The sequence below is a fragment of the Notamacropus eugenii genome, chromosome 2, assembly GCF_028372415.1.
Source record: "Notamacropus eugenii isolate mMacEug1 chromosome 2, mMacEug1.pri_v2, whole genome shotgun sequence".
NCBI classification, from domain to species: domain Eukaryota; kingdom Metazoa; phylum Chordata; class Mammalia; order Diprotodontia; family Macropodidae; genus Notamacropus; species Notamacropus eugenii.
The window spans coordinates 254,667,519-254,691,222 of record NC_092873.1 but is presented as its reverse complement, the minus strand read 5'-3'; the positions used below and the strand labels follow the sequence as shown (position 1 = coordinate 254,691,222).

Sequence of the window (23,704 nt, the reverse complement as noted above, 5' to 3'; positions counted from 1 at the left end):
TTTTCCATCTCTCTTTTATTTATATTGTAACTTCTTTAGATCTCCCAGTTCCTGACTATTGCTTTGGAGTTTTATTATCTGTATTGTTTAACTCTCTAGTATATTATCCTGTGCATTATTTACCTGGTGTCTGACCTGTTGTGTATATGTAAACCAGTGCTTTAAGGTTTACAAGAGGATTTTATATAGTTTGTATATTATCTCATTTGATCCTTATAACAATTCTATGAGGTAGTACATGCTATTATTATTTAATTTGCTTCTATACTTAGTTCAGGTGTCACCTCCTATAAGGGGTTTTTCTGATGTCAACAGCTGCTATGAACCCTTCACTTCTTTTTTTTCCCACTGTCAATGTTGTTTCATACATCTTGTATGTGTTTGTATACATTTTGTCTGAGGCAGCTCATTTTTGTCCTTACATCCTTGGCCTCTAGCATGGTGGATAGAAGAGAGTTGGTATACAAGTAAATTCTTGTTGATTGGGTTTTGCTTTATGAGGTTTAGTAAAAAGCAGACCAATTTTCTCTTTTGGTAGACTTGAAATCTAGTGAAAATCAAATTTTTTTCAGTTTTCTCATCTGTAAAATGAGGACTCCAAAGAAAATGATATGCTAGGTCTTCTCTAGCTACAAAATTCTTTGGATTTGAACTATCACCAAGGTTTGTACTAAATTTAAGTCTTGTCTCTGATACTTACCAGCTACCTATCAGTTAATTAATAAACATTTATTAATCACTTACTGTATACCAGGCCTGGTGCTAAGTAAGAAGCAAATGACTGCCCCAGCCTCAAAGGAGTTTGGAATCTGTTGGGGGAATCTCTGAATGTCATAAGCAAGTCTTTAAGATTTAGAGAGGTGTTAGGGTAGTTTTCACCATAGGAATTCCCCACAGGAATGAAATAATAGGTAGAGACCCCTCCCCCCCAAAAAAGTTTCCCTGTGAGGCATTGTCTCCCATTGGAGGCTGACTAGATGGTCACCAAAGTCCCTACCAACTTTCAAATTCTGTCATTCTGTGAACCCACAATAGATAAGCCATAGACAGAAAATCTTAGCAATATGTGCTTTTTTAAAAAAAAATTTATTTTATTTTTAATTTCTGCAATAAAACAAGCATTTCTGTAATGTGGTATAATAAAAAAAAGGATCGTCCATGAAACAGCACATCTATTATGTACAACTTGCTATTCTATTTAAATATATAATAGTTATGATGAAAATATCTTTTTCTTTTTTTCCCCCTTTTTTTCCTTCCCCCTCCTTTGACTACCATTAGACACAAATATGTATATATGTGTAAGATCATTTTAAACACACTTCTGTTTATCAGTCCTTCTCTGGATGGAGATAGTGTTTTCCTTTATATGTCCCTATATTGCAAAGATAATACATTATCTTCAAGTGGGATTTATACCAGGAATGCAAGGGTGGTTTAACATAAGGAAAACTATTAACATAATTGATTGTCAGTAATAAAAGTAAAAAAAAAATCATGATTATATCCACAGATGCAGAAAAAGCTTTTGATAAAGTATTTGTACTTTTATTGCATTAGGGCATCATGTATAGATTAACATTCTTCCCATACTAGATTTCCATTTTGATGAGGAATGTGTCTCATTTCAACGTGAAATTGGTATCTAATCTCACATCTCTAGGCTTCAAGATGATTTATGAGTAACCTCGCTTTTTCCATTTCGTTCATACTCTTGATTCCCTGATTGAGGCAACCTTCTTTTTTTGATTCAAAGTGAGTTATCCCAAGAAGTGACACGTGAAGTCATAGTAATCTTTTGAAAGAGCATCAGTAAGGATTGGTTCACTTGAAATGTATTCCCCCCAAAGCAAGTTCTGATTATACTTTTCATCTGCTTAAATTGTTTTTTATCTCAGAGGGATTAAAGTAAACTTAATCTTGAGGCCAATTTAGTTATAAGTTTTAAAAAAATCCAAATGAATGAGGGGTTTATGTTAATTTATCTTAACATTTGGTATAGAAAAATCTGATTTTGAATCTCTGGTTTTGTTACCTCTAATGGGAAGTAGGTAAAGTTCCTGATTCTCTCTGGGTCTCAGTTTCCTCACCTATAAAATTAAGATATTATTTCTTAATAGAGAAGTGATGAATTCAAGATGGAAAATAAACTGTACATTTTCAGACAGTCAATGTGGGATTTTGTTTTGCTTGAGTGTTTGTCACAAGGACTTTTTTTTTCCTTTTTTTTCAGTGAGGAAATACCTGGGAAGACAGTTCAATATCTGGGAGGTAGTTAAAAAAATAAGAAAGAAAAGGTGATTAAGATTTTTTTAATGGAGAAAAAAGAATAGGAGGAAATCCAAAAAAGACGGCCCAGTAAGCAGTGTAGCTTTTAAACAGATGGGCCTTATTATGTACTTAACAGAAAAGTAATGTATATGTGATAGAGATGAATAGTTTCATGTACAGTCCTCATTTTTCTGTTTTACTGTGTACAAATGCCCATTCTATTTCATGTTCAAGTTCAGAATTAAAATAAAAATTAATTTTCAAAAAGTGAAGGTTTTGGATTATTCACTTTCCCAGGGGTGGGGGGCCTGTACCTTTCCCTTGTATATAATAAATGTTATCTTTCATCCATTTTGAATGTCTCTTGTATATGCCTATTTATCTCTTGCCCTTCAGATGAAACTAGGACAAGCTAGGTGGATAAGGTAATTTAGAGGAGGAAATTTATATACATCTTAAACGTAAGCTCCTTGAGAGCAGGGTCTATTTTTGCCTTTCTTTGAATCCCCAGTGCTTTGCACAGTACCTGACACAGTGAAATGCTTTCTTGAATTAGTATTTGTTGTTGAATGAATTGGTCTCATTAACCGTGAAGAGTTTTTGCTTTGATGGCTTTCTGGGGAAGTGGGAATGTAGGAATGTTGAAATTAGACTCATAGCTCCCTATTTCACTCTCATCATATAAGCCTAGACTTTGTTCCTACTCATTAGTGGGGAAAGGACGACAAGCCTGAGTACTAAGAGTACATGTTTAAAATTAGGAGTCCATCAACAATCACTTATCAATCTATGTGCTAGGCACTGTACTACATTCCAAGGAGGCCAAGATAATAAAAAGTCTTTGCAGGAACTTACACCCTGAGGGTGGGAGTTGGGAAGAACAATATTTACATACATATGCATATCCATACACAGAGCATCTAGGTGACACAGAGGATAGAGCATTGGCCTTGGTGTCAGGAAGACTTCAAATCTGGCCTCAGACACTTACCAGCTGTGTGACCCTGGGCAAATCACGTAACTCTGTTGGCCTCAGTTTTCTCATCTGTATAATGAACTGGAGAAGGAAATGGCAGACCACTCCAGTGTCTTTGCCAAGAAAATCCTTAATGGAGTCATGAAGAGTCAGACATAACTGAAATGACTGAATAGCAAAACAGCAACAATGTACATACAGAGAAAATACAAAATACAAATTGTGTATCAGGTAATTTTGAGAGAAAGGACCTTAGTCTTCCCCTGGGGGGAGGAGGCAATCAGGAAAGGCTTCCTGTAGAAGGTAGTGTTTGAGATGAATTTTGAAAGACATAAAGCATTCACATGTTTCATTAACATTCACCAAAACCAGGAGTACAAGGAAAATTTAATTTAATTCAGTGGTGGGAAGGAATAGACAGGAACTCCTCATTTCTTTGGTAACTTTTAGAAGCCCGGAAAGAGCAGGAATGTTGCTTATTAGGGAGAATAGGAGTCTATGGCTATGATTAATTTGACGAGTTAATTCAATTAACTTAATAAATAGAACACGGAATTTGGAGACAAAGGATGAGTTCATATCCCAGCTTTGCTGTTAACTGGGTTTGAATCCAGGACTTAACCACTTTTTTTCTCTATTACCTTTTGTGGAGAATTTCCTCTCTCTCGATCTCACTTTCGTTATCTGTAAAATGAGGGATCTGGACTAGGTGATTCTTTCCTTCTCTAAATTGTCTTATCCACCTAGCTTGTCCTAGTTTCATCTGAAGGGCAAGAGACAGGTTAAAAATGGGTGTGTCCTTGTGGGACAAAACCAGGTGGCCCTTGGGCCTGAATTTGTAATGAGGTTTGTAGTAATGGGGTTCAGCTGTGTAACCCATCCTCTTAAGCTTACAGGCTCTGGGATAGCTGTATTTTTTGCTGCTCTTTGACTACATCCCTGATGGAGAGGCCCTGAGGCATAGATGGTGTCAGCCAACCTCTGGTTGTGAGCATCAAAAGGCCAACACTAATGCTATTTTTTCTGAGGAAGGGATGGCTATGGGGATGTTCTAGGAACAAGAAACTTTCTGGAGTATTTGGAAACTGATTGTGTTACAGTAAAAGCCATTCCAGCAGTTATATCACTGGGGCATTCTTAATCGATTATCTATTTTTCTTTCCAAGAGAAACATTAACTCCATCTATAAAGGTTTTTTCAAGGAGCAGGAATGCATTAGGTCCATTTTTGCATTACCAGTCATAGTAGCTGAGCAATGATAACTTTTAAATGTTCTAGGAAAATTAGAAATTTTATTGAATAATCCTAGCCTTGAGATCCATCTGGAAAGCACTTTATAGACCATCAAGTCAAACTCTAGCATTTTACAGAAGAAGCACAGAAAGATCAAGAGGCTTGTCCAAAGTCTCAGAGTTAGTATGTGAGGGGTGCTATTGAATTCAAGTCAACCTCACTCCAGTCTTGTGTCCTATCCAGGACCCTATTCAGCACCTCAAGAGACTATTTTCAAAAGTTCTCAACTGAACTCTTTTCTCCCTGATATAATACCGCCCAACAATTCTTTAAAGAGGTACATGAAAGAAAAGAATTTTGTTTTATTTGATATTTCAAGGCACACACAGTTTTCTGCCCTCTCTATTTACCAAATTGATTTTATTTTCAAGTTGATGTTTAGTTCTTCAGAATCTGTCAGTAAAGACTTGTATGCTGGTTTTGTTCTGAAAATGCTATTTTTTCCTCTTAATTCCTAGCGAATTTTAAGGTCAGTTCAGATGCCATTTCCTTCAAGAGGTCTCCTCCGTTCTGCCTTCTTGCAGATCTCCCCCACCTCTTTCTACTTTGTATGTACTTAATCATATTTGTACGTATCATTTTTTCTTATCTGCATATCCCTAGCATATTGCCCAAGACCTGACACATAGTGGACTGGTAGGATGATTGGTTGATTCCTTATCAATCGGTATCAACATGAGTTATTCTAGAGCAGGGTAGTTGCCTTTGGCAGTCTGGTGAAAGTAACTCATTATATTGAAATATAGTAATGAAAATAATTTGCAAAACAGTTTCACTAAGTTATTCTGATGAATATAGCCAAATTAATTATGAAGGACATATGAAGGACGGTGCTATTTGCATCCAGACAAAGAATTGATAAATAAAAGTATGTGCACAATGGTTTTACCTACATACTTATATTTGTATCAAATGGTAGCTATTGCTAGGGCAAGGGAGGGAGGAAAAAAGGAAAAAAGGAACACGATAATTTTATTATATATTTTAAAATAGCAAGTTTTATATAATAGACTTGCAGTTTCATGTGCAACCATTTTTTTCTCTTGTGCTATGCTATGGAAATGTTTAATTTTTTTTTTTAAGTTCAGAATAAAATAAATTTTAAAAAACAAGTTAATGGACCAGGTTAAGAACTCTTGCTCCTAGATAATGTCATCCACAAGAGCATTCTAATATGCAGGGTTCCCTTGTTGGGAGTGGGGCTAGATTGACATTTATGAAGAAAAATAGTGCATTTTTTGTCTCTTGGTGACACTGCTTACAGATTGTACCCCACCCCACCCTCAAAAGAGTATTTGGCTTTCAGAGTGATAACCTCAGAGTGTTCTTAGTCATTCTTGGTATAGCTTGGATTTCTGCGAATACATTAGCACTGAGAGAGAGCTCTTCAGCATTAGCATTCAAAAGATGTAAAGGAGAAAAAGGATTGTATTTTTTCTTTTGCTTCCTCTTATGGTTGGTAGGCAATCTGAGTCTACAGCTACAGTAGCTGGGGAGATTCAATGAATACAGGTATTGTTATAACAGTAGTTCACACAGAGGTTTACTATTATCTCATAGGAAGGGAGGGAGGCTCGAGTCTTGTGATTTCATCAATGTAGAGAGACAGTTCTTGGCAAAGAAACTCCATCAAAGCACATCTTCAACTCCCCTGTAATTTATAGGTTTATAGTATTGCCTGGGGGCCCTGAGAATTCAGGTCAACAAGTGAGCTATTAAGTACCTACTGTGTGCCAGGCACTGTACAAAGAAAGGCAAAAAACAGTCTCTGTTTTTTGTGAACTCTAGAAGAGTTCACAGAGCTAAAACCTCACATCTTATATAGTGAAAATTATTTGCAAATATACTGTCTCTCTTCCCCTTCCCTCTTGTTTTATTTTTTTTCAGACATCCTCACAGACATTGACAGAAGTGGAAGGATGGGAAATGTAAGAGAGTTAAATTTAATCAAGATATAATATCGTTAGAGTTGAGATGCTACTTGATAGTTGCCTCTTTGAGGCAAGATAAATGGAAAGGAATAGAGAGGCTTTATAGAGAAGAAAGCAGGCACTAGGTTTTAGTCTTCATATAGAACCAGGGTATCATAGAAGATCGAGAGCTGACCTCAAAGCTCGGAAGCACTGGGTTCAAAATCTGCCTCTAACACATACACCAGCAGCTAGTAAAATGGGGGTCCCAATGACTGTGTGACCCAGAGCAAGTTACTTAACCTGTCAATGTCCCAGGTAGCTTTCTAAGACTCTACATTGCAGACTAGATGCCATCTTGCAATGGTAAAGGGAATTTGCTCACCTAGGATTTTGTAATGAAAGGACAGATCCATTTATTTTTTCCCCTATCCTTAGTCTTCAAAACTGGATACATTTATCCAAAGATATTAAATTGCTTTCGTTTTGTTGTTAAACCAAAAAATAAAAAATGGAATGATATAATTTAATACGATAACTAAAAAAAAAATGTAATAACTGGGAAACACGAGTTCCTCTTGATCTCAGTGCCAGTAATCAACTCCACATAGTTATCCATAATTCCTAAGAGTCAAAGCTCTAAAAAATTTGTCTGTAAGCTTTTATTTTTTTAAACCTTCATCTCACATTATTTCTCACACGAATCTCCATTCCATCCATACTGGCATATTCTGTCATTTTAGAATATATCCTGTGCCTCTCTTCCTCCTTGTGTTTGCTTACACTACATTTATACCTGGTATACCTTCTACTTCCCCCAGCTGAAATCCTGCCCAACTCAGTTATAACTTCCTCCATGCAGCTACTTTGATTCTCCCAGCCAGAAGTAATCCCTGCCTTCTAGGAACTTTACTTTCATAATCTGTTTTATGTCTATTTGAGTGCTAACCTAATTTCATAGCTGCCCTCTGGCCCCACCACCTCTTATACTGCTAAGTTCTTTGAGGGTAGGGAAAGTAGCTCAATGTATTTTTGTATCCTCACAGGTACCCAGTACAATTTTGACAGACCAGTGTCTATATGCTGAATTGGATTTGGGGGTTATTATGTATTAATTGAAAGCTGCATTTGTGTAGGCTTAAAGAATGGAGTTTCAGCCATTCTAAAACACATTATGAATTTATAAACCAAGATTAACTCCTGTACATTTGCTTTAATGTAAAGATCAGGTGCTTTCAATTCCTTTGAATGCATTCAAGGGAAATTTTAATTATTAACTCATCTTGCTGGCTACATTGTTGGAATTGAATGAGCAAGAGGAAATTGATTCAAATTTCTGAAGTAGTTTCCCGAATTTTATTTTTATGTCTTGATGTTAACATTAAACAAAAATAATTAATGGCATGGGATATTGACCATTTTGGTAATTGTTATTTGTGTTATTCGATTCTTCCACTTCAGTTATTCCCTGGATAGCTCATCCTGGTATGGAGGTGACCTAGGGCTACTGAAGACCACGCTAGAGAGCATCAACTTTTATAGGTTCCTTCCAGGTTTGAAAAATTTCGAATATGGATCCAACGACAGAATGTACGTCTATCCTCTGAGTATCTCACTCGTTGAGTTCAGAGAAGCTTGCCATTAGGGACAATGTAGGATATATACAGTGGAATAAACAGGATTTGGAGCCAGTAGAGACTTTATTGGGTTCAAATCCAGCATCTTATATTTAGTGTGACCACAGACAATTCCTTTTAATTTCTCTAAACCTCAGTTTACTCATTTGTGAAATAGGAATGATGATGATAAGGTCCAATGATACCTTCTCAGATCCACAGATTCTGAGTTCTGAGCTAGTGCTGCCATACCCAAACAAGAATTCCTTCTGCAGTATATCCTATGTGTAGTCATCCAGCCTTAACCTGAATACCTCTGGGGAGGGGACCCACTGTTTTTCAAGGCAGCTCTTTCTCTTTTAGTTAGGAAATTTTTCCTTGTGCTAGCCCTATAATGGTCTCTTTGCAGGTTTCATTCACTATTCCTAATTTTTCCCTTTGAGGCCAAACAGAAAAAAATCTAGTCTCTCTTGTCTGTGACACTTTGTGAGATTCTTAATGAGAGTTCTTCTGTTCTTCTGACTGCAGGTTCCTTCCAGAAATGTGGCAGCCAGAATTGAATGTATTTCCGAGTTACTTATGCCTGGGCAGGGTAAAGGGGAGTGCTCTCATCCTCTCTCCCTAGTCCTGCGCACTGTGCTTCTCTTCAGGAAATCTGTAATTTATTTGGCTCTCCTGGCTACCATATCTCACTGTAGACTCATTAAGCCCGTGGTCCACTAAAACCCCAGGTATTTTTTCAGACATAGTACTGTCTATTCATGCCTATCCCATCCTGCATTCATGAAGATGATTCTTAGTGAGTCCAAGTATAGTATTTTACATTTATCCCTCTTTAATTTCCTCTGAATAGATTCTCACAGATTTGTTGTTTGGGTTATATAAGATAATGTATGTAAAAGCATGTATGTATAATATATATAATTTATATATTACATACCAAATATATAATTAATTATATAAAATACATTATATATATAATACATATACTATATAATAGAGATAAGATAATACATGTAAAATGCAAACCCTCTTGGTCTCATTTAATGGTTCGTTATTCACCTGTCTCCTAAACATGGATGTCACTCAAAATTCTGTCCTAGGCACTCTTCTTTCCTCTCCTCTTCTCTCCTCTTTCTCTCTATTGGTTAGTGTTTATTCCCTCTATGCCAATGGCTCTTGAGCGTATGTGTGTGTGTGTGTGTGTGTGTGTGTGTGTGTATGGGTCAGTTTGGTGGCACAGTAGATAGAGTATATGACCTGGAGTTCAGAAGACTGATTTTCCTGAGTTCAAGTCTGGCCTCAGACACTTACTAACTGTGTGACTCTGGGCATGTTACTTAGCCATGTCTGCCTCAGTTTCCTCATCTATAAAACGACCTGGGGAAGGAAGTGGCAAACCACTCCAATATCTTTGCTGAGAAAAACACAGATGGGGTCATAAAAGTCAAACATGAATGAAATGACTGAACAACAAAACAGTATCCTGAGATGAGGTCCATAGGCTTCACCAGACTGCTGAAGGGGTCCATGGCACAAATGTGGGTGAAGATACGCCTGCTCTAAGATTATGATTTGCTCCATATCTTCGTTATTGGAGCACCCTTCCCTTTAAGGATAAAATCTCAAGTCCAGACTCACCCTAAAAATAAAACAAAACTTTTCAGACAGTACTAGTGAAAGGTTTTGCTTTCACCAAGAGAAGTAAAAGATTTCAAATTTCCTACTTGTGTGCCATGATGAAAAAATATTTTATAGAATTCACCCATTATTAGTCACATGGAAGCTAAGGAATTCTAAGGCCTTTGACAAAATGATGAATGGGTCTACTTTAAATTTGAATCAAGAACCTTACATCATAAAACAGTATTAGGCAATTCATTTTGCTGTTGTGTAATGCCTGTTGACTGAGATTTCATGAAATGCAGGTTTAGTGCTGCCCCTTCTCGCATCCCCTTTCCTCCACTCTGCATTTATATTGTATGTTCTAATTGGCGTATGTTGTTTCCCGCATTCGGATGGAAGTGCTTTGAGGGAAGGATTCACTTAACTTTCATTTTTTATCTCCAGTGTGTAAGGCAATGTTTGGCACATAGTAAGTGCTAAATAAATGCCTATTGATTGATTGGACAATAGGTATTACATATTATGAAGATTCTAATTAAATTGCTTAATTAAATTAAAAATTAACTTTAAAATTAATTACAATAAAAAAACTTTTTTGGTTAACCATCTGAATCAGTATTCTAATGCTAATAGTTGCTATAGATATAGAATATTGTTTTACTGTAATTGTTTTCTATGACTTTTTTCTTTTTAAACCAGAACTTTCAGCTGGGATTAAAATTGCCTTGTTTATAAGAAAAGTTTCTTGGAATTGACAGGGACAGAGAAAGCTGTGGGGTTGGAAAGGTGATGAAGGATGCGGGGAGCATCCTTTTTGTTGGTCTCACCTGATAATACCTGGGCTCTGAGATGTTTTGCAGTATTGATACTTGACTGGTTGTATTTTCCCCTCCTGACTTGCCCCTTTTTGTTTTATCCTTTAAAAAGCCCTCCTGAAATCTTGTTTGGTGATGGAGACTTTCTTGTCTAAAGAGGATTGAGTGAAGCTTCCCACCTACCCAGAAATGCCTTGCTAAGCAGCTGTTTCCTCCTACATTGTCTACATTAAGTCTGCCAAGTGAAATTGAAATAGGAGAAATGGGAGGGCATGAAGGTGGAAAGTGGGCCGAGGTAAAACCAGCCATTAAAAAAATGGAGTCTCTCTGGATGTGAAATTTATGTAATCTGTATTTGTTACCAAGGTATATAGCACAGTGAATTTAGGTTTTTAGAGGACAAAGATGTGTTTGGGTGACAGCCTGAAAATTGGACAAAGCCTATATAAGACTGTGACAAACACAGTCATCTTTCCTATTTTCCATGCTTGTCTTTTATGAAGCATTTTTCTTCACATCTCTTTTTAACCTAAATAGCCCTTTGAGTGAAAATAAAACCATTTTCAAAAAGCACTCATCAGCTGTAATTTAAATGATGGCACTTTGATTTCTTCTTCGGTGACGTGTTCCTGTGTTGGTGTTGGTTTTGTTTTTTTGGTTTTTTTTTAAAACTCAGACCTAAGCAGAATTGTCATTTTTATTGAACAGCTTTTCAACCTTGTTATTATGAATAGGATACATTTCCTTCCCCTCTTGGAATGCGTGCCAATCTCATAATGCCCTTCCGTGTGTGAGTGTGTGTGTGTGTGTGTGTGTGTGTGTGTGTCTCTCTCTCTCTCTGTCTTTCTCTGTCTCTGTCTTTGTCTCTCTCTCTGTCTCTGTCTCTGTCTTTCTCTGTCTCTGTCTTTGTCTCTCTCTCTGTCTCTGTCTTTGTCTCTCTCTCTCTCTCTCTGTCTTTCTCTGTCTCTGTCTTTGTCTCTCTCTCTCTGTCTCTGTCTCTCTTTCTGTCTCTCTCTGTCTCTGTCTCTGTCTCTCTTTCTGTCTCTCTCTGTCTCTCTTTTTTTTTCCTGAAATGAGACCTATGCAGATCAGTGACTGAGAAATCTGGGAAGATCAATGTCATGAGATTTCCACTGTCACATGGTTTGATTTATGTTGACTTCCTCCAGCCAAAGCTATTAGCTCTGTGTCAGAGAGGAGAACCAGAAGAGACATCTCAGGAAGCAATAGCTCTTCCTGTTGTACTTAATGGAAGGGTGTGTCTCAGATGGGCTTGCAGTTAACCATGGTCCCTAGTAGGAATTTTGTTGCTTCTCATGGACAGAAGAAGAATGGGTTCCGTTTCTCTGAAAATCCATAAACTAGCTTCCCTTGTGCTTTCTAAGTAGCATCTATCAGATTCAGTGATTCAGAATCAAAACCTTAGAGTTTAACACTTCTGCAGTCTGAAGTGTACAAAATGGTACGTTGTGGGGCAGATAAGTTTTAAAGCAGATACAGCGCTGGACCTCAAGTTGTATGTATGATCCAGGACAAGTCACTTAATGTATTTGCCTCAGTGCCTGGTACATAGTTTTATAAAAGTTAGTGATGATGGTATCTGAATAAAATATTAGAATTTAGGCATCTGACACTTTGCCCTGGTAGTTTAGCTGAATTTAAAGGTGGAATTCCTTGTGTAGTTTACAAATTCTGCTAGTACAACAGTATAGGAATAAAGGTCCATAGATAGACCAAAAGGACAGTGATGAGGATGATAATGCCAGCATGTATTTTGTTTGGGAATGTAATATCAACTATGCTTAGGTAGATATTTTCCTTTCTTTACCTGTCTGCAATTGACTCTTGACTTGGTCCTACCTGTTGACAAAACAACAGCTAGACAGAGAAGAAGGGGGTAATCTATCAATTTATCCGAGGACGTTGGAAAAATGGCTACTTTTTTGGGACTGAGATTGTGTGCCAAAGAATTCAGCAGGCAGCCTGTCAGGTGACTCAATAAGTATCACTTTTCTTCCCTACTCAGGCCTTCTCTTTTCATTTTTTCTATTGAAAAAACACTGATTTAATGTATGCTCTATAGAAGGTACTTAGTATGTTCAGCATGGACATTTCTATAGAAGATGTCTATATTTTCACAGCTCTTTACGTACATTATCTCACTTGGTTCTCACAACAACTCGGCAGTAGGACATGCTTGGTATTTTGGGTAGTTAGACTTGATATCCAGAAGACCTGAGTTCATGTAACACCTCTGATACCTAGTGACTGGGAGAGTGGACACTGCTTTGTTTTCTCATTTTTTGAATCCTTAGCCCTTGCGTAGTGCCTGGAATATAGTAAGTGCTTAATAAATGTGTATGTATATGTGCATCTCCCCCTTCCTCTCTCTATCTCTGCCCCTCTCCCTTCCCCTTCCCTCTGTGCCTCCCTCCCTTTCTCCCTCTCCCTCCCTCTCCCCCATCCCCCTTGCCCCTTTACCCTCTTCCCTGGTTTCTCATGACACTGCTCTCTCCCTGTCCCCCTCCTAACTATCTGCCTGCTCATGTTTACTATTTGCTGCACCATCCTTCTCTACTCACTAACTGTGGGTATGCCACTGACCTTGAGTCTGGACCTGCTTCTTTTTTCCCTACATAGTCTCATTTGGTGACTTCATCAGTTCCCATAGGTTCAGTGACCAACTCTACGAACATAGCTCCCAAATTCTTATATCCAGCCCTGGTGTCTCTCCAGAGCACTAATTCTTTGTGACAGAGTGCTTCATATATTTTGAACTGCCATCTCAGTCTCAACATGTCTAACGAAAAATTCATTCTTAGAGCTTAGTCAGACATCGAAGACACCAAGGTCATTCACTGCATCCTGGGCTATCGCCAGTTGTCCTGACTTTTGTCTCCCACTCTAGAGCACAGATTGAGGCTGACAACTTTGTGCAGCTCTGCTCCACTTAAATTCTCCAGTTCATGCAGAAGTTGACATCACCCTATGCTGCCGTTGGTTTTCTTCAAAAATGAAGGACAAATGATAAACAATTCCTGGGCAAATTACCTAATTGCTCTCTGCCTCAATTTTCATATCTGTAAAATGGGAATAATTATAGCACCTGCCTGCTTATGAGGATAAAATAAGATGTGTAAAGTGCTTTGTAAGTGTTAAAATGCTATATATGTTAGTATTGTTACTGTAGCAATTGGTTATTATGTTATTAATTGCTAGTTAAGCAAACTGAGGCTCAGACTCATTCCATGGCTTGCCTGTGGACACACAGATGATATCAGAAGCTGCCTCCTGGGTGGCACCAAATCCAGTTCTTTTTTTCTCCTTTCTGTGGCTTCTTCCTTTTTAAATCCTCAGTCTGTTCTCACTCTCTTTCTCTAACCCTTTCTTTGATTCCTTCCATTTAAAGTTGTTGCTTTGAGACTCACTGTGTTTTTGTCCCTTCAGCTTTGCCTCCTTTGTATGACTGACTGTTGTTGGGTTTTCACAGGAATCTATGTTGGGGGAGGGGAAACTCTTGAGAGACGGTAATGAAAATAATAACTGACGTTTTATGTAGCACTTTGAGGTTTGCAGGAACACTTTTCATGCTTTCTCTTATTTGAGCCTCACAGTAGTCCTGGAAAGGCCTACAGAGATTTGATCCCCATTTTATAGATGAAGGTAAATGAATTGGTACAGGGAAAAGATCATTAACTCTGGAGTCAAAGCACCTGAATTCAAATCTTAACTCTGATGTTTAATACCTGTGTAACTTTGAACAATCACCTTACTCTCTGGGCCTCAGTTTCCTTATCAGTAAAATGAAGGTTTGGCCTGAGTGACCTCTGAGGTGTGTTCTCTCTCTCTCTCTCTCTCTCTCTCTCTCTCTCTCTCTCTCTCTCTCTCTCTCTCTCTCTCTCTCTCTCCCTCCCTCCCTCCCCTGGTCCAAGCCATACCCGAAAAGGATCCCTCAGTGGAAAGGTGATTTTTCTAGTCTTTTGGGAACACATCACATACGATCAGTCCTACTGCTTCCTGTGCTAGAACTCGGTACAACACTCCACTGTTGGATTGCTCTGCTGGTTAGGAAGGTTTTTCCTTCCCTTTTCCCAGCATTTGCCTTACATTGCCTTCTCCCTCTTCTTTTTAATTCTCTTCTGGGTCCAAGCAGAACACATCTAATCCACAGTCCTTGGTGTATTTGAAGACAGCCATCACATCCTTCCTAAGTTTTTTATTTTCCCACTCAAACATCCCTCGTTCCATCCATGGATCCTCACATGTCTTTTTGTGGCTCTCTGTAATCCTACTTGCCCTCCTCCATGTCCTCTCCACCTTAGCAATATTCTTCTTCCACTGGGGCAGTGCAACTAAATACACTCATCCTAATCTAATGTCATTCTTAGTCATCACCAAAGTCATTTAGTCTCCCAGATGCTTGACTAGAGCTTGGTGTGTATCTTGTAGCCATCAGTGAAGAAACAGTCCTTGGCTACTACAGTTTTCGAACCTGTGGCATTGACTTCATTAGCTTGTCATCTAAACAACTAAGACAACAGCAGGAAAGGAAGACATTTACAGAAGGTAAATGAAGTGGTAGGACATAAGCTAGTGAAAAAGAAATGACTAGTCTTGAAAACATTTGTGGTTCTAGATAATATTATTCTTTTTGCTTTTTCTGCAAAGCTCAGAGATGGTTTCATGGAACAGTGTTTGCACAAAGAGCACTTGGAGACTAATGTTTTTTCTCACTTCCTTATTACTCTGATCAAGAAAACCAGAGAAAAGCTTGTGATACTCTTGCGCTGTTGCATGTCTGCTATGTTCAGAAACAATTTAGCAAACTTTAAATGTACATGAAAAGAGGTCAGTGAGCTCTGTGAAAAGATGGCCTATTCTGGCAATAGACTGTGCTACAGATTGTAAGAAAAAATTATACAAGAGATAACAATCAGTTGCAAAATTTCCTGTCATTATGAGTATTATGTGACCCCCTTACAAGCAATTTTTCTTCTATTACTTCCCTGTTTATTACTTCCCTTTTGAAATTCCTCATCCATTGGTTTCATTCTGCACACATTCTTCTCCCACATGGCGACTACTGATGGCTCAGAACTATACAAGTCAAATCAGATACATACATTTTCCAAGCCTTCTTCTTCACAGCTCCTGAAATGAGAATATTACATCACAGGGTTTTGAACTTACATCTTCATTCAGATACCTTCCTCTTTCTTTTTAGTAGCAGAATCCATTTCCCGTGGTGTAACCCAGTAGGGGAGGATATTGGGACTAAGAATGCACACCGAGACACCTCTTCTCTTAATGGAACATTAGCTCCAAGTATCTATTTTCTTCACAATCTTATGTTCTTCTTGATGAGGGTTACTTTTGCTGATATCTAATTTTATCCATATTCATAATTTTTGGCTTCAGTTTCAGAGAATGATATTTTCCAACCTTGCCTCCAAATTGCAGTGCTGCATAAAATTTGAGGCCAGTGGCCCTCTAGGCACTGACTATAAATAGGAATTACCCAGACTCAGCTTATTCATGCGTAGATTTTTCAGTTGGGCTATTGTTATAATCTCCATTTTGACTTCCTCTCCCTTTCTCTGGGAGAGATGTTTGACCTACACCCCCTTTTAAATTCTGAGTTTATTGGAGGTAGGATCTGTATTTTATTTGTTGTTTTTGTGCCTCCTACTCTGAAGTACATACTAATAAATGTTGAATTGGTTTGAAGCTCCTTGTAAAGTTTTGCAAATGAGGGTATATTTTTTATATTACATATTATATGTAGTATATTATTTTTTTGTTAATTATGGTTAAGATGAAACTAGAGGCCAGAGGTCTTTATGTATTAGTTCATCTTAAGTTCAGGTTTTGTAAGGTTTTACTTTGCATATGCTTTCAGGTAGTGACCTAACATCCCATTTGATATAGAAGGTTTAATTCTCTGATTGAGTTGCCTCATAGTGTCTAGTTTTTATCTCACTATATTACTTTCCCTGGATCAACCAACATTTTAAAAAATATTTGTTGCACATGATTGATATAAAAATGTGTTTAATATGAATGTATATGTAGAACCTATATCAGATTGAATGCCATCTTGGGGAGGGGGAAAGGGAGGAAAGGGGAGAAAATTTAGAACTCAAAATCTTACAGAAGTGAATGTTAAGAGCTAAAAATTAATTTTTAAAAATTTGTTGCACACCTACTATGTGCTGTGTACTTACTGTGAGGGAGGTAGCTCGTATTAGAGGATCCCCAGATTTTAGCTATTTCATATTCCCAGGTCTTCTCGGATAAGTAGGTTACATAACATCCTGTATTTTGTTCACATCTCTTTTCAGCTAAGATGTATTGCTCAATTGTTGGGCCATTTAAGTGTTGGTTTTTGATGTTTTGTGAAAATATAATAACCAGAGCTCAGTGTCATTTGCTATGTGACCATCTGCTGTATTTCTGAACCTCCAAGCTAAGTTGTCCAGCTGCTGCTGCCAAAATTGCTTTTTAAAAAGTGAGCAGAATTTTTTTTCCTTTTTATGAAATTTCCTTTTTTGGTTAATCCAGTAATTTTAGTTAACTACAATTTATAATTTACCTATAGACTCTTGAATATCCTGAGCAAAAGATTGTGGTAGCTGATTATGAGTGTTTTATGCAAGTTTGTATAGGAAAGAGGGCATAGGATACTAGATCAGAAGTCAGAGCATCTGACTTCTAATCCTGGCAATGCCATAAATTGTTTTATAATCTTGGTCAAGTTGCATACCTTCCCTGGGCCTTCATTTCCTCCTCTGTAAAAGGCAAGATCTAATCGTTTTCCCATGTCCTTTACTCTTTTAAAATTCTAAACTATAGAGAATGATCATATATGTCAGAGGTTAAGCTAGTCAGAACCTAGATTACCAAAAAAAGTCATATTAAGGTGTAGTGTAGTGAAATCCATGGGATTCGGAGCTGGATTGGGCCTTTGGGGAATTGTTTTGTCCAACTTCCTCATTACATAATTTGAGGGAATTTTGTATGAGGTCTATGTTCAATAACTTGCCTAAAGATGTTTCTAACTCATAGCCTATGACTAACCCATTGGTCTTTCCACAGCTGCATATTGTGTTCCTATAAAGCCTTTGAAAACATCAAAGAAACCTTCCATCCATACTTAAAGCAATAATACAACAGGTACCTATCAGTTTGGAATCCAATTAAAGAAATATATTTATTTAGCATATCTGTCTTCTACCTACCTTCCCACTCTTATTTAATGGTACTCTTCCTTCCCGCATTCTCCATCCCAGCCAGACTGGCCTGCTAGCTTCTCCCTGTGTAGGATCTTCAATATCTGTCTTCAGCCTCCTACCTTTATATGAATCCCCCTCTCCGGCGGAGAATATGCTCCTTCCTTACCTTCTTTTTCTAGAATTCCTTTTGTTTGTTGTTCAGTACTTTTCAGTTGCATCTGACTCTTCATGACCTCATTTGGGGTTTTCTTGGCACAGATACTGAAGTAATTTGCCATTTCCTTCTCCAGCTCATTTGACAGATGAGGAAACTGAGGCAAGCAGGGCTAAGTGACTTAACCAGGGTCACACAACTAATAAGTGTCTGAGGCCAAATTTGAACTGAAGAAGATAAGTTTTCCTGACTTTGGCCTGGCATTCTCTCCATTGAACCACCCAGCTACCTCTCTAGAATTCCTAGCTTCCTAGCTCAGGTGCCACCATCCATGTGTGTCTTATCCTGATCCCTGTTCTTTCTTGAAATTACTTTGAACATACTTTGTGCATATAATTACGTGTAGGTTATTCCTGGTCATCCACTTGTCCCCCCCTCCTTTCCTGCTTTAGGGCTAGGACTGGCTTTTGTCTTTTTATTCCCATAAACTTACCATAGTGCTTTATGTTCAGTAGTAGGCCCTTGATAAATATGGATCCTGGATTTTGTGTGTCAGGGGACCTGGGTTCTTCTACTTACTACTTCTGTAACTTTAGGTAAGTTACTTGGCCTCCAGGCCTTAGTTCCTCAACTACAATATGAGTATGCTGAACTTGACGGTCTTTGCATTCCATTCTTGCTTTAAAATTGATTATCTTGTAAATCAATTGAACTATATGCTAAACACAGTGAGGAGTTTAAGAGATTAAGACAGACTCTATCTACCTATCTATCTATCTATCTATCTATCTATCTATCTATCTATCTATCTATCTTTCTACCTATCTATCTATCTGCCTATCTATAGACAAACTAAGACATCTATCTGCATGGAGCTCAGTGTTAAGTATCAACAGGTCTTGGCAACACTTTGGATGGGGTGTGTGTGAGAGTGAGGAGTCAAGAATGATACCTGGGTTTCAAGCTTGGGGGACTGAGGGAATGGTGCTACCCTTGACAGTGATAGGAAAGTTTGAAAGGGGAGAAGATTTTGGGGAAAGAACAATAAGTTCAGTTTTGTGCATCTTGAGTTTATGATACCTATAGGACAACCAGTTCCATGTGTCCAAAAGGGTGATAGAGCTGTGAGATTGGAGGTTGGCAGAGAGATTAAAGCTGGAGAAGCAAATCTGAGAATCATTAGCATAGAGATGATAACTGAATCCATGGGAGCTAATTTGATCGTCAAGTGAAATAGCATTGAGGGAGAAAAGTAAAGGACCCAGAACAAAGGCTGGGGGACACCCATGGTTAGCAAGCATGACTTGGATGAAGATCCAACAAAGGAGACTGAGAAGATGTGGTCACAGAGGTACGAGAACCAGGAGAAAGTAGTGTCATGAATACCTAGAGAGAAAAAATGCGGAGCCTTTGATAGCTGATGGCCACAAAAGAAAGGAAAGGTATAGGGGGTATATGGTCTATATACCAAAATCATAGCATGGAATTTTTAAGTGATGAGTATGTAAACAATATCATAGAAGATGAGGAAGGAAAGATTATTCTTAACTGAATCATGAAAGCCTTAAAAGAGAACATAACATTTAAGCTGGGATGAATAGGATTTCAATAGACAATGCTCAAGGTAAGAGAAAATTAAGGTACAGGCAATCAGCAAAGACTTGGAGCTGGGAAAGAATAGGGCATGTCCATGTATGAGAATTGAATACCCTAGCTTGGGCAGTTTAAATGAAAGGTTGCCTGATGGCTTCACAATATCTCACAGTCCCTTGGATTCATAACAGCCTTCTTAACGTGACTCTATGAAGTGTTCTTTTTTGCTCGGCACATTTTTTACACAGTGAGGGGTGCTTCCTGAATATGCTGATTGAACTATATTACATTAAGTGCACTCCAGGAAAGCTATTTTGGGCTTTCAGAGTTGACTAGCTGTCGTGCATAATGCTAAGTCTCATTACAGTGTAATCTCTGTCATTCAAAGTGGCTACAAAGAACATGTTGGTCTATGTATTCACTGTACCCTATACTTTATATTGAACTGGACAGGAATTCAAATCCATTTGCAGTGCTTAAGTGATTGCTACCCTCCTCCAAATGTTTGGAGTAATTGTCCTCTCAGACCAACTCCAAGTTGTTGATTTTATTTTCCTTGTGGAAGTTATGCTGTAAAAAAAAGGGAGGAGGGCAACAAGTTGAACTTAACCTGAAATTGTTGCTGTTCAGTCATTTCAGTTGTGTCCCACCCATCATGACCCCGTTTGGATTTATTATTTTAAATTTTTATTTGGTATTTTATTTTTCTCCAGCTACAGGTCAGAACCACTTTTAACATTCCTCTTTAAAACTTTGAGTTCCAAACCCTGTCCCTTCTTCCCTCCCCAACCCCACCCATTAAGAAGGCAAGCAATTCAATGTAGATTATACATGTGTAGTGATGCAAAACATTTCCGTAGTAGTCATGTTGTGAAAGAAAACATAAACACAAAAAACCTCAATTAAAAATAAGTATGCTTTCATCTGTATTCAGACACCATCAGTTTTCTCTGGGGATGGATAGCATTTTTCTTCACAAATCCTTTAGAGTTGTCTTGGATTCTTGTATTGTGAGAATAGCTAAGTCATTCACAGCTGATCATCTCACAATACTGATGTTACTTTTTACACAGTACGTTTCACGTTGTGTCAGCTCATGCACGGCTTTCCAGGTTTTCCTGAGAGCATGTTCTTCATCATTTCCTGTAGCACAATAGTATTCATATACCATATCTTGTTCATATATGACAATCATATACCATAACTTGTTCAGCAATTCCCCATTTGTTGTGTATCCTTTCAATTTCCAATTCTTTGCTATCAGAAAAGAGCTGCTATAAATATTTTTATACAGATAGGTCCTTTTCCTTTTTTTTATGTCTTTTGGGATATACACATATTAGTGGTATTGCTAGGTCAAAGGGTATGCATGGTTTTATAGTCCTTTGGGCATAATTCCAAATTGTTCTACAGAATGGTTGAATCAGTTTGAAGCTCCACCAACAGTGTATTAATACCCCGTTTTTCCCACATCCCTTCCACTATTCATCATTTTCCTTTTCTGTCTTATTAGCCAACATAATAGGTATGAGGTAGTACCTCAGAGTTGTCTTAATTTGCATTTCTTCAATCAATAGTGAAAGCAGTTTTTCATATGGCTACAGACAGCTTTGGTTACTTCATCTGAAAACTGTTCCTATCTTTTGATCATTTATCAATTGGGGAATGGCTCTTATTTTTATCAATTTGACTCAGTCCTCTATATGTTTGAAAAATGAGGCCTTTATCAGAGGAACTTGCTTCAAAAAAAAGTTTTTTTTCACAGTTAATATTGGTTAACTGTACTTCCATTTAGGGTTTTCTTGGCAAAGATACTGGAGTGGTTTGCCATTTCCTTCTTCATTTTACAGATAAGGAAACTGAGGCAAATAGGGTTAAGTGATTTGCCTAGGGTCACACAGTTAATAAATGTCTGATAATGGATTTTAATTAAGGAAGAGAACTCTTCCCTGCTCCAAGCCCCAGGACACATAGCTGCCCCTTAACCTGAAAACTCAATTTTTATTAGAAGACCTCCCAGCTGACTAATAACCAAGTTGAGTAATAACTATTAACCTGAAAACTCAATGAATATTACTCAACTTGGTTACTAGCCAAGTGGAAAGTCTTCCTCACTTGTAGAGCTTTGTGATTCTTGAATATTTAAAGTTATCTAACCTGTGTAACTTGGAGAAAAGATATGTATCATTCTAAATATCTATTTGTCATAATGAAATATGTGGGAAGCGTCATGATATAATGGAAAGAACCCTGGCTGTGGCATAAATGAACCTGTATTCAAATCCTACCTCTGATTTGTACCAAGTCACTTATCCCCCTGAGCCTCAGTTTCCCCATCTCTAAAATGAGGGGGAGAGGACTCGATGCTCTTCCATGTCTAAATTCATAATCCTATGATTTAAATGGATCTTGGGGGGATCCACAATAAGTGGCAATATTCTCTTAAATGAGAAATCCAAGTATGTGTTTTTGGGGTCTCTGCAGACTCTCAATTGACAATGACCAAGTTGCTTCCTCCTCACTTAGGTGAAATGAGGAAGTTGGTCTAGGCTTTCATTAAGGTGCCTTATAGCTCCAAATTTTGAGATCATGACTCTGTAAAAGTACTTTAGATTTGTTATCTCATTGCTGTGGTCAGTTAACCAGAAGTTAATCAGCACACCTGCTGTATGTCAGGAGTTGGACAAGTTGCTGAGTATACAAAGATAACAATGTAGCAGGCTGTGCCTTCAGAGCTTATGTTCCATCTGGAGGAAATGGAATTTCCATTCTGAGGAAAGTACCCAGGCTGGTCATGTCCTCATTTGTCTTTAGGCTCCATTTCTGACTCTTCCTGACTCTCTCCATTATGGCCTTATTAGGGTACCTTACTCTTCTCGCTCCCCTCCTGCTTTTCAATTTCCTTTTATGTGTTGTCTTTCTCCATTAGAACAGAAACTTCTTGGCCAGGGACTGTCCTCTTCCTGCTCCTGTTTGCATTTCCAGTGTTTGGAACATAGTAAATGCTTTTGACATGACTTGGGATATATTTCTTAAGGGCCACATCATCAAAGATTACTCCCTTTTTCCCACAACACTAGACTGAACGGTTTTCTACATTTTTCTTGATAGTTTCTAAAATATCAGATACTGCTTAGGCTATGATTATAGCTGAAAAACTTTTGACTCCCACATTGCTCTAGGACAGGGTCTCTGAACCTTTTTTTATGTCCTGTACTTCTTTGGCAGTATGCGATGACTATGGACTCACTTTCCAGTAAGAATACAAAGTTATGTCAAAATTCAGTCATCAAAATATTTTTTAAAAGCACACCTATAATCAATATCTAATTACTTGCCGTCTTAGGGATGCTTGAGGAGAAAGAAGGAAGTAGAGAATTTGAAACTCTAAATTTAAAAAATCAAAGTTACAATTATCTTTACATGTAATTAAAAAATAGAATGTAGAATGTATTTTTTTTTGAAAAAAATCAGTAAAACTTTGGAAAGTAAATAAAATCCTAGAGCTAAAAAAAAAGTATATGGATCCCCAGGTAAGAAATCAAGTGCCACAGATTACAATGAAGTTTTCCTTCCTTTGAGGGTCACAAATCCAGAGAAAACCACCCCAAAACAGTGATCCCACTCATCAGCAGCCTCATCAAGCACCCAAGATTCCTGCCAATCTCTAATTCCAGTCTGAGCTGCCCTGATCACTTGTATTCCTGGGAATCTTGCCTCGTTGGTGGATCCCTTCCCAATGACATTCTTACCAGCCACAAGACTTTAATCCTTATGTTTTTTTGTGCTATTTCCTCGGAGGTGTTTCTCACTCCACTGGGGGAAGTGTTTGTAGGACGCTGGACCAAACAGAGACGTTGGTGGAGTATTCTATCACCTTACATTTCCTCATGATGCAATTCCACCCATTCTTCAAGACCCAGCTCAGTGAGTCAGTCAGTCAGCTAACATTTATTAAGATCCTGCTATATGATACAAAAAGGAGGAATAAAATAATCTCTACCTAATGTAAGTGATCTTACATTCTAATGAGGGAAGACCATGAATCTTACGTATAAAACGATATCCATAGCAAACATAAATCAAATAAAGACAAGGCTGTTTGAGAGTGGGAGAGCAATTGTGGAATCAGGAAAGGCTTCATATAGAAAGTGGTGCTTGAGCTCCGTCTGGAAGCGAGGAGAGGGATTCTTATTAGGAGGATGAGGAAAGAGTGCA

At 37.9% G+C, this 23,704-nt stretch overlaps 1 protein-coding gene and 1 pseudogene across 1 annotated transcript in view; both read left to right on the top strand.

Annotated features, from left to right (window-relative positions):
* Positions 1-23,704, top strand: part of AGPAT4 (1-acylglycerol-3-phosphate O-acyltransferase 4) — a 183,777-nt gene that overhangs the window by 78,078 nt on the left and 81,995 nt on the right. The window lies entirely within an intron of this gene.
* Positions 1-23,704, top strand: part of LOC140522361 (U6 snRNA-associated Sm-like protein LSm3 pseudogene) — a 50,938-nt pseudogene extending 27,234 nt beyond the window's left edge.